General features: G+C 39.4%; 1 non-coding gene across 1 annotated transcript; it reads right to left on the bottom strand.

The window, feature by feature from the left end:
* Positions 1 to 665: 665 nt before the first annotated feature.
* Positions 666 to 768, bottom strand: LOC113605529 (U6 spliceosomal RNA). Its single transcript, XR_003427264.1, has one exon. It is a non-coding gene; the product is annotated as a U6 spliceosomal RNA (small nuclear RNA).
* Between the last annotated feature and the right edge of the window lie 8,853 nt (positions 769 to 9,621).

The following is a 9,621-nucleotide window of genomic DNA, read 5'->3' as shown; positions in this document are numbered from 1 at the left end:
TGCTTTATTATTTTAATGTTTCTCCACTCTCCATATATATATAAGAAAAAAAACACATACACACATACATATAATGGTTAAGAAAAAATTATATATAACATATATATAATATACATCTCTATATCTTTTTTTTTTTTTTTTGCGGTACGCGGGCCTCTCACTGTTGTGGCTCTCCTGTTGCGGAGCACAGGCTCCAGACGCGCAGCCTCAGCGGCCATGGCTCACGGGCCCAGCCGCTCCGCAGCATGTGGGATCCTCTCGGACCGGGGCACGAACCCGTGTCCCCTGCATCGGCAGGCGGACTCTCAACCACTGTGCCACCAGGGAAGCCCCCCTATATCTATTATCATAAGTATAATATAATGTTTTTCTGAACAATTTGAGAGTAAGTTACCTGCTTCATGTCCCTTTACCCCTAAATGTTTCAGTGTGTATTCCTAAGAATGGCAATACTCCATAACATAATTTAATACGTGACAAAGTATGTTTATCTAATCTCCCCTCCATATATCGATTTTGTTAGATGACTTATCAGTGTCCTTTCTAGCATTCCGCCTTCCAGCACAGGATCCAGTGTGGGGTGAGGTCTTGGATTTTGTTGTCATGTCTTTTAACCTCCTTTAATCTGGCTTTTATGACATTGATCCCCCCTTCCCCTCACATGCACCATTTTTTTTTTTTTCACATATCTGTGTGCCATCTTTGTGCAGGGGCAATGTTGGTCTTCTTCATACTGTTCCAATTTTATTGTAGTTACTGCCAAAGTGAGCACCACACACCATTTGGTTTCGATAGCATGCTCCTCATTGTGCGCTTGTCTGGCGTTTCATCCTGGTTAGACTGAGGTTAGACAATCTCAGGTGATGTGAGTCCTGTCCAGGGTATCTGGAGCCACACAGTGTGATCCGCCCCGCATAGATGATGTTAATTTGGACCTGGTCAAGGTGTTGTACAATTTCTTCATTCTGGCTGCTCTTTTGGTCTTTTTTCCCTTGCCACTAATAAGCAGTGTGTGGGGAGTCACTTTAATTAATATCCCAGCAGCAACTATTGTGAGGGCACTTTTCCCAGCCAAACACTGCGAGCCACAGACATGGCCTCTTTTCATCCCAGGGAGGCTCCTTCTGCTTCTCGTGACCACAAGCCCGTCTCCTCTTGGCTCAAAGCCCTCTCCGGTACGCCGTATCAGGAGTGGGATCAGACCTGTGGTTTTTAATGCTGTGATTAGGAAGCTGCGGATGGAACTGGAGCAGAGAAAAAGAGGAAAGATGAAGTGTTAATTAGAGGATCTGTGAAGAGGGGGAAAGTGCCTTTAGAAGCCTGGCTTGGCTCCGGGAAGGGGAAAAATGGACTGGAGGGACTGGGAGATCAGGAGAGTTAGTCACTGAGCCACGCTAGTGAAGTTTAGCCTGGTTTTGTAAAACTGAGCCCCTGGCCTCCCACACTCTGAGGGATCAGTAGCCCAGGCCCTTGTCTTAGCAGAGTTCCCGGGGTGGGGGGGGGAGGCATCCTGCAATGTCCAAGGAAGGATAGCTTCTAGAGTGAGCTAGCAGCTGCCAGGGTTTCTAAAAAGACCACAAAATCCAGCAACCTCATAACAAAGCAGAGCCCCAGAGGAGTCATTTAAACTCCTATCTGGCCCCCGGCTGTGCACAGCCGTTCCAGGACCAAGTGGATGCCAAGGTGCCTGACAGAGCTGAGCTGTGCTGGAAACACAAAACTGTCCAACCATTCATGGAGAAATTCTACCCAGCGCCCAGGGAAGCCAGGTTTTCATCCAGCTCTCTGCAAAACAAAGAAGTAAATAACGGTGTCTTCATTATTAAATTCTATTGTATGATCTCCAAACAGGCTTAAGAGAGGCCCCTTTGTTAGTGGGCCCCTGAGAAAAAGAGCTGCCGGGAAGCACTGTGAGACTCTGTCTCAACCTGGGAAGGCAGGCTGGTGGATAACGATGCAGAGACGTTTTTCTATCCATCCATCCATCCATCCATTCTTTCAACCAATGAATATTTCTTGAGTAACTACCATGTACCTAAAGACCCAGGGCCCTGAGCTGGAGATTGCGAGGGAAGAAAACTTCCTAATAATGAAAGGAGAAATAGCTCTGTCCTGGTTGGGTGAATAGAGGAAATCTTGACTTTTCCTGTCATTAAGAAAACGTAGAGCCTCTAATGATATTTATAAATACAGAATCTAGAATCTACTGAAAGAAAAGAACTTTGTTTTTCTCTTACTCTAGGGAAAGAAAAGAAAGAAACACAAGCTGGTCATTAATTAGAATCAACCATTAAGTCTGTGAGGTGTGGGGCTGCTAAAAGGTGGTAATTTGCTTTGCAGTTCGGCTCTGTAACTGGGACACAGCACAGCCCCTAGTGAGGCAGTGCTTTTCTATGCTCTCTGTCTTGAGCTTTTGGAAAATAGGTCAAGTAAGCCGGAAGCTGCCCAGAGGGAAAAGCCTGGAAAGAAGCTCATGTGCCAGCCTGTCTGGGGAGCAGAGAGTGGGGACTTGAGATGTAGCTCCGGAGACATGAGTCCCTGCCTCTCCAGGGGACTCCCCCATAGACTGAGGAGGGTGCTAAGGGATGACCAGGTGCCTTAGCTGTCTTGTGCCAGGGGGTCTGGGGGGAATGGAAGCAGCAGGGAGGGCCCTTTTCTGAGCCAATGCGCAGACTCCTGGGAAGGGTTGAGATTTCTGCTGTTTAAGGAATGAAATGGTTGGAAGCTCATGTACCCACTGAAAATGCTCCCCAGGATTATACTGACATGTTGGGCAGGGGTTTCTCCGGGTACCGAGAAATTCTGAGGCTGGATGGTGCACAGCAGAGAGAGGTGCTGTGAAAGAAACCCCCCTTGGGAGCCATTTCTGCAGGTTGAGAGTGTGCTGTCTGGCAGCCCCATGTCCCCCATGGGGAACTGGCTCACTCGAAGCCAAACCTAGGGGAACAAAGGTTCTTCTTCCATTCGAACCCTAGGGCTGGGGCAAGACCTCATGCTTTTATAATTCTTCGTAAGGAATGAGGAAATCATTGTGAAGTAACCTTCTGACCATGGCTGGCCTTTCTGTCTCCAGCTACAAACATTGACAAGCTTTTTCCGGAGGTATTTCAATTATTTGCTTGTCCAAGTGACTGGTTATATTTCCAACCAAGCTGATGACCGTGACTATAGAGAGAGAAGGAAGCACACCTGAAGCATAGTCTCCACTGTGGAAACCTACCACGTGTCACTCTTACCAATATAGGACATGACCAAGAATCACAAAGTAAGAAGAACAAAATAAGCCAACAAAACATCTGAGACTCCAGAGTCGATGTCACAAGATGTTCCATTAATTTTATTTATTTATACCCTACCTACTTGCAAAAAATGTGTCAGAGCACGTTTAGATCGTTCACATGTGAAATCTCTCAGAGCCCCATTTCGAATCCATTTACACGAACTTTGTATGTAATTCTCACAAGTTGTCTCAGCTCTCAGGTATAAAAAGCAGCAGATAGTTAAATGTGGAAGAAGCTACTATAGATAGGTAAACTGATAACAGCAAGAAATTAGGGTCAACAAGAGAGGAGCCAGAAAAACTACTATAAGAGTCCCAAGAACTCAAAACTAACTATCTAGACCCATTTAGTGTAGGGTTAAAGAACCCTTAGAATCTTAAATCTACTCTAGACTGATACTGATGTTTTTATGTGTGACCCTAAGTCTCTAAGAGAAGATAAAATTATGTTCACTTCACCTTGTTTAGGAAGTTGGAATATATTTGGTGAGGAAGATTTTTGCCTCATATCACTAAAATTCTAAAATTTTCTGTTTAAATAAATTTTCAAGTATTGGAAGACTTAGTCATCTAGAACGACTCAAGGTTCAAGGTTCAGAGAAGCCCAGGTAGCAAATTTTCATCTTGAACACAGGTGTGTTTAGGGTTTAAATCAGTTGGCTCTTGATACAAATTATACTTCCCATCTTGAAAGGTGTAATTTGCAAATGGAATTAATGTGATTCATACAGCAATGAATCAGAACCACAGGACCAGTTTTTCATTTGGAATCCATATGAGCTTACAAAGGACCAAATGGAAGTGGTGCCTCCCCAAGTTAAAAAAAAAAGTTTAGAAATATAATTCGAGGTGTTTGATCTGCTAGAACCAAGTAACTTTTTGGTTTGGTTGGTATGTTCTGGATCCCTGGAATTGGCTGGGTGTAGGGCACACTGGCCACTGGTCTTTGGCTGCTAAGAATCCATTCCCCTCCTTACATGGAGGGAATCCTGATGGAGAGATGGGCTCTACCTCTCACATAGAAGCCAGAGACACCCAGTCACCTCTCCTAGCCCTAAAAGGATGTGAGCATGTGACTCAGGATTGAGCCAGGATTAGCCTTGGCTTTTGAATCCACAGAGGGTGCTAATCTTTGGTGAAGTCTACACTATTTTAATAAGATAAGGAGAAGTGTCAGGGTAGGGGGAAATGATTGCCCTTGGAAAAAAGCAAGCCTTTTTTGTAGGATAGCCTGTGATGTGTGTGTGTGTGTGTGTGTATGTGTGTGTGCACGTGAGTGTGCATGCATGTAACGTGTATATGTGATAGAAATACTCCTAGAGTCACACTTTGGGGTATAGGTGATGATTAGCCAAGGAAAATGGAAACAGTGGTACCAGAGAAAGAATCTGGATCTGCCCTAACGTTTACATATTGATACTAGGGTGAGACATGGCCTGGATCCAGTGATACAAAAAGTAAACATAATATTGGTAATAATAGTAATAAAAAATCTTATATTCTTTGAATGCTTAATATGTGCCAAGTACTGTGCTAAGGAATTAGCACAAATTATCTCATTTAATACTTATTGTTAACATATATGGTAGGTCCTGTTCATGTCTGTATTCTACAACACTAGTCATGATTGCTAGATCACCAAATCCAGGGGTCATTTTTGAGTCCTCATCTTCATCTTTAGTGGCATAGACCATATTAACTTCTTCCTCCTTTGGAAGTTTGCCTACTTTGTTTTCTAGGACACTATATTATTTTGGTTATCCCATTCTCTGGCCACTACTCTGTTTCTTTTGTGACGTATTCTTTCTCTGCTCTCACCTCTTATATAGGGGTCTTCCATCCTAAGCCTTCACACTCTCTATGGGTGATTCCATAAATTATAGTACCACCTATATATTGATGATACTCAAATAACAACAAGAGTAATAACTAACATTTATTGAGTGGTTTCTATCTTCTAGGTTCTTTGCATATAAGTGGTTTATATGTAAAAACTTATTTGATACTCAACATCCTGAAGTAGGTTCAGTTATTGTCCTGGTTTTATAGATGAGGTAACTAAAGTACAGAGGCTTGTCAAGGTCACAGTGCTAGCCAGTGTTGCAGGCAGAATTCCAACCCAGGTGTTTACCTCAAGAACCTGAGTATGGGACCCTCTTTAAGAAAAAGAATACAAAATGACAAATAAAAATTAAGTAGAAAAGTGAATATTTATTTAGAATGAGAAAAGAAATCATGACAAGTTGAGAATCTTAAAGAACTGACAGAGGCTTCCATTTTTGGCTAAGATAGAGTAACAGGGACCACATTTACTGATACAACCAACAACGCCATCAGAAAAAGTGGACAAAACATATAAAACAATGACTTTTCAAGACACTGGATATCAAGAAGCAAAGGACAATGATCCCTAAGAAATGGGAAACAAATGAAATAAACCTTACAATCTCCCTACCTTACTTCATTTATAGCTTCTAGGCTATAGTGCAAAGAAGGGAAATCCAGGTAGAACCGGGTAGACTACCTGAATTGGGAGGTTGAGCTGAGAGTCTGGGGAAAAGATAGCTAGAGTTCATAAACAGAGTCCTGGAGAAGAAAGAGTTGTAGAAAGAGAGAGAATTCCAGAGATCTGCAGAGAGTTCCCCTTAAGTATTTGACAGAGCACTAATCAATGCATGTGTGTGAGGAATCTACACAAGGCTGGAGAAATAATCATACGAAAGGATTAGAAGGAACAGTACCTAGTGTTTGTACAAGGTCAAGAATAGTACTTCTTCCCACCAGCCAGACTGGAAACCTTCATGATTCTTGAAACATAAGGTAGAATACTCAGAAGTAAATTGCCTCAGTAGTAGGAAATGATTAGCTCTAGACTAAAGACTGGTCTGCTCTCACCTAAAAATTTTTTTAAAAACAAGGTGAAAAAGAATCAAGCTATTTCCTAGTAAATTAACTGCATCCCAGGAAAAAACCAAAAATATCTACAACACCACCAAAATACCCAACAGCCAACAAGAAAAATTCATGACTGGCATCCAATAAAAAAGTTACCAGGTATGTGAATAAGCAGGAAAGTATGACCATAATAAGGAGAAAGATCAATCACAATGAAACTAGAACTCACACAGATGTTAGAATTGGTAGGCAAGGACATAAGAACAGCTATTATAACTATTACATATGTTTAAGGTAAATAGAAACATGAAAATTATAAAAAATACAAATTAAATCTCTAGAGATGAAAACTACAATACCTACAGTGAAAAAATATCAATACATTAGAGAGAATTGATGGCAGATTAGACATCATAGAAGAGTAGTGAACTTGAAGACATAGCAATATTTAGCCATTTTAAAGTGAAGCAAACAGGGAAAAATAATTTAAGAAAATGAACAGAGTATCCATATATTGAGGGACATCTTCAAGTGGCCTACACATGAGCAATTAGAGATCCTGAAAAGGAAGTGGGCAAAGAAAAATTATTTGAAAAATATTGTTCCCCAATTTTCCAAATCTCATTAAAACTACATGAAATGTAATGAATCCCAAGCACAAGAACACTGGAGAAAACTACACCAAAGCACACCATAATCAAATTGCTGAGAAAATATTCAAAGCAACTTAGAGGAAAAATGACAAGTTAAGGGCTTCCCTGGTGGTGCAGTGGTTGAGAGTCCGCCTGCCGATGCAGGGGACATGGCTTCATGCCCCGGTCCGGGAGGATCCCGCATGCTGTGGAGCGGCTGGGCCCGTGAGCCATGGCCGCTGAGCCTGCACGTCCGGAGCCTGTGCTCTGTGGCGGGAGAGGCCACAGCAGTGAGAGGCCCACGTACCGCAAAAAAAAAAAAAAAAAAAAAAGACAAGTTATAGTCAGAGGAACAAGGAAAATAATGACAGCAGGTTTCTCATCAGAAAAAACAAACCAAACCAAAAAAACCAAAACCCAAAAAAACTCCAGCAAGAACAACAACAAAAAACACAAGCAAAACACAAGACAGTAGAGTGACATGTTTAAAGAACTGAAAGAAAAAAAAACTGTTTACACAAGATTTTATACCTAGCAAAGATATCTTTCAAGAATGAAGGCAAAATAAAGCCTTTTACAGACATACAAATGCTGAATGAATTTATCACTAACAGGCTTCCAGTACAAGAAATATTAAAGGAAGTCTGTTAGGCAGAAGAAAAATGATACTAGTTGGAAATATGGATCTACAAAAAGGATTGAAAAGTACTGGAAATGATAATTACATGGGTAAATATATGAGTTTATCTTACATTTAAATCTATTTGAAAGATAACTGATCATTTGTCATCAGGCAAATGCAAATCAAAAGCACAATTAAATATTACTAGGGTAGCTATTGTAAAAAAAGATGAATAATAACATGTATTGATGAGGATGTAGAGAAATTGGAACTTTCATACACTGGAAACTGGACTACTGCTGGTAGGTATGTAAAACAGTGCAGCTCTTCTGGAAAGCAGTCTGGCAGTTCCACCAATGGTTAAACATAGAGTTACTATATGACCCAGCAATTTTACTCCTAGGTACATAACCAAGTGAAATAAAAACACGTCCACACAAAGACATACATAAGAGTGTTTACATCAACATTATTCGTAATAGTCCCAAAGTGGAAACAATCCAATGTCCATCAACTGATGACTGGATAAAAAAGGTGGTATATTTATATAATGGAATATTATTCAGGAATAAAAAAATAAAATATTGATACATATTACAACTTGAATGAACCTTGAAAACATTATGGTGAGTGAAAGAAGCCAGTCACAAAAGACCACATATTATCTATTCCACTTATATGAAATGTCTAGAATAGGCAAATATAGAGATGGAGAGTAGATTAGTGATTACCTTGAGCTTGGAGGGATGGGAGATTGGGGAGTTATTGGCTAAAGGGTATGGGGTTTCCTTTGGGGGTGATAAAAATGTCCTGGAATTAGTGGTGATAATTGCACAATTTTGTGAATATACTAAAAACCATCAAAATGTTCACTTTCAAAGGGTGAATTGTATAGTATGTGATTTATATCTCAATGAAACTCTAACCAAAAAAAGATAATTGGCTGTTTAAACAAAAATAATAACAATTAACTGTGAGTTTTATAACATATGTATATAAGTAGGATGCATGAAAACATACGTTATAAAGACCTAGAGGGAAGAACTAGAAATAACACCATTGTAAGGCTCTTATACACTACATAAAGTGATATAATATGACTTGAAAGTACACCATGATATATTAAAGATGTATAATATAATCCCCCAAAGCAGCCACTAAAATAACAAAGAGTTATAATTAATAAGCCAGCACAGGAGAGAAAATAAATTTTAAAAAGTACACAATCTAAAAGGAACCAGGAAAATAGGGGGAAAGTATTAAGAACAGATGGGACAAATAGAAAACAAATAACAATATGATAGATTTAAAACTAACTTTATCAATCATCATATAAAATGTAAATAGTCTAAACACTCCAATTAAAAGGCAGAGATTATCAAATTGAATAAAGAAGCAAGAACTAATTATACATTGCCTACAATAAGCACACTTTAAATATAAAGACACAAAATAAGTTAAATATAAAAGGATGGGAAAAGCTTACCATGTTAATCTCTATCAAAATAAAGCTGTAGTGGCTGTGTTAATATCAGACAAAGTAGATTTCAGAGTAAAGAGTATTACCAGAAAAAAAAAATAAAAAAAGAGTATTACCAGAAATACGGAATATCATTTCCTAGTGATGAAGGAGCCAGTTCATCAAGAGGGCATAAAAATCCTAAGTATTATGTACCTAATAACAAAGCTTTAAAATACATGGAAACTAATATAACTGCAAAGAGAAATAAACAAATCTTCAATTATAGCTAGATATTTCATTACCCCTCCCTCAATAATCAATAGAATAAGTAGAGAAAATAAGAAAATCAGTAAGACTCTAGAAGACCTGATCAACACCATCAACCAACTCAACAGATATTTAGAGAGCATGCCACCTAACATCAGCAGAATCCACATTCTTTTCACAGTCCATTAGCCAAAAGAGACCATATTCTACAGCAGGAAAAGCAGTCTCAATAAATTTAAAAGGATTCAAGTTGCTCAGTGCATGTTCTCTCGTCACAATGGAATTAAATAAGAAACGAACAAAAGAAAGATCTCTGGAAAACCTCCATATCTTTGGAAACTGAAAAGCATACCTCTAAATGGGTCAAAGAAGAAATCAAAAGGAAAATTAGGAAGTATTTTAAATTGAATGAAAATAAACCACAACCTATCAAAGATCAGGAAAGGATGGTTTATAAAGGGTC

Source organism: Aethalodelphis obliquidens, unplaced genomic scaffold (genome assembly GCF_003676395.1).
Source record: "Aethalodelphis obliquidens isolate GAN/ISIS:26980383/991018 unplaced genomic scaffold, ASM367639v1 scaffold2, whole genome shotgun sequence".
Taxonomy (NCBI): domain Eukaryota; kingdom Metazoa; phylum Chordata; class Mammalia; order Artiodactyla; family Delphinidae; genus Aethalodelphis; species Aethalodelphis obliquidens.
The sequence above is the reverse complement of the archived record's forward strand: the minus strand, read 5'-3'. Positions and strand labels throughout refer to the sequence as shown.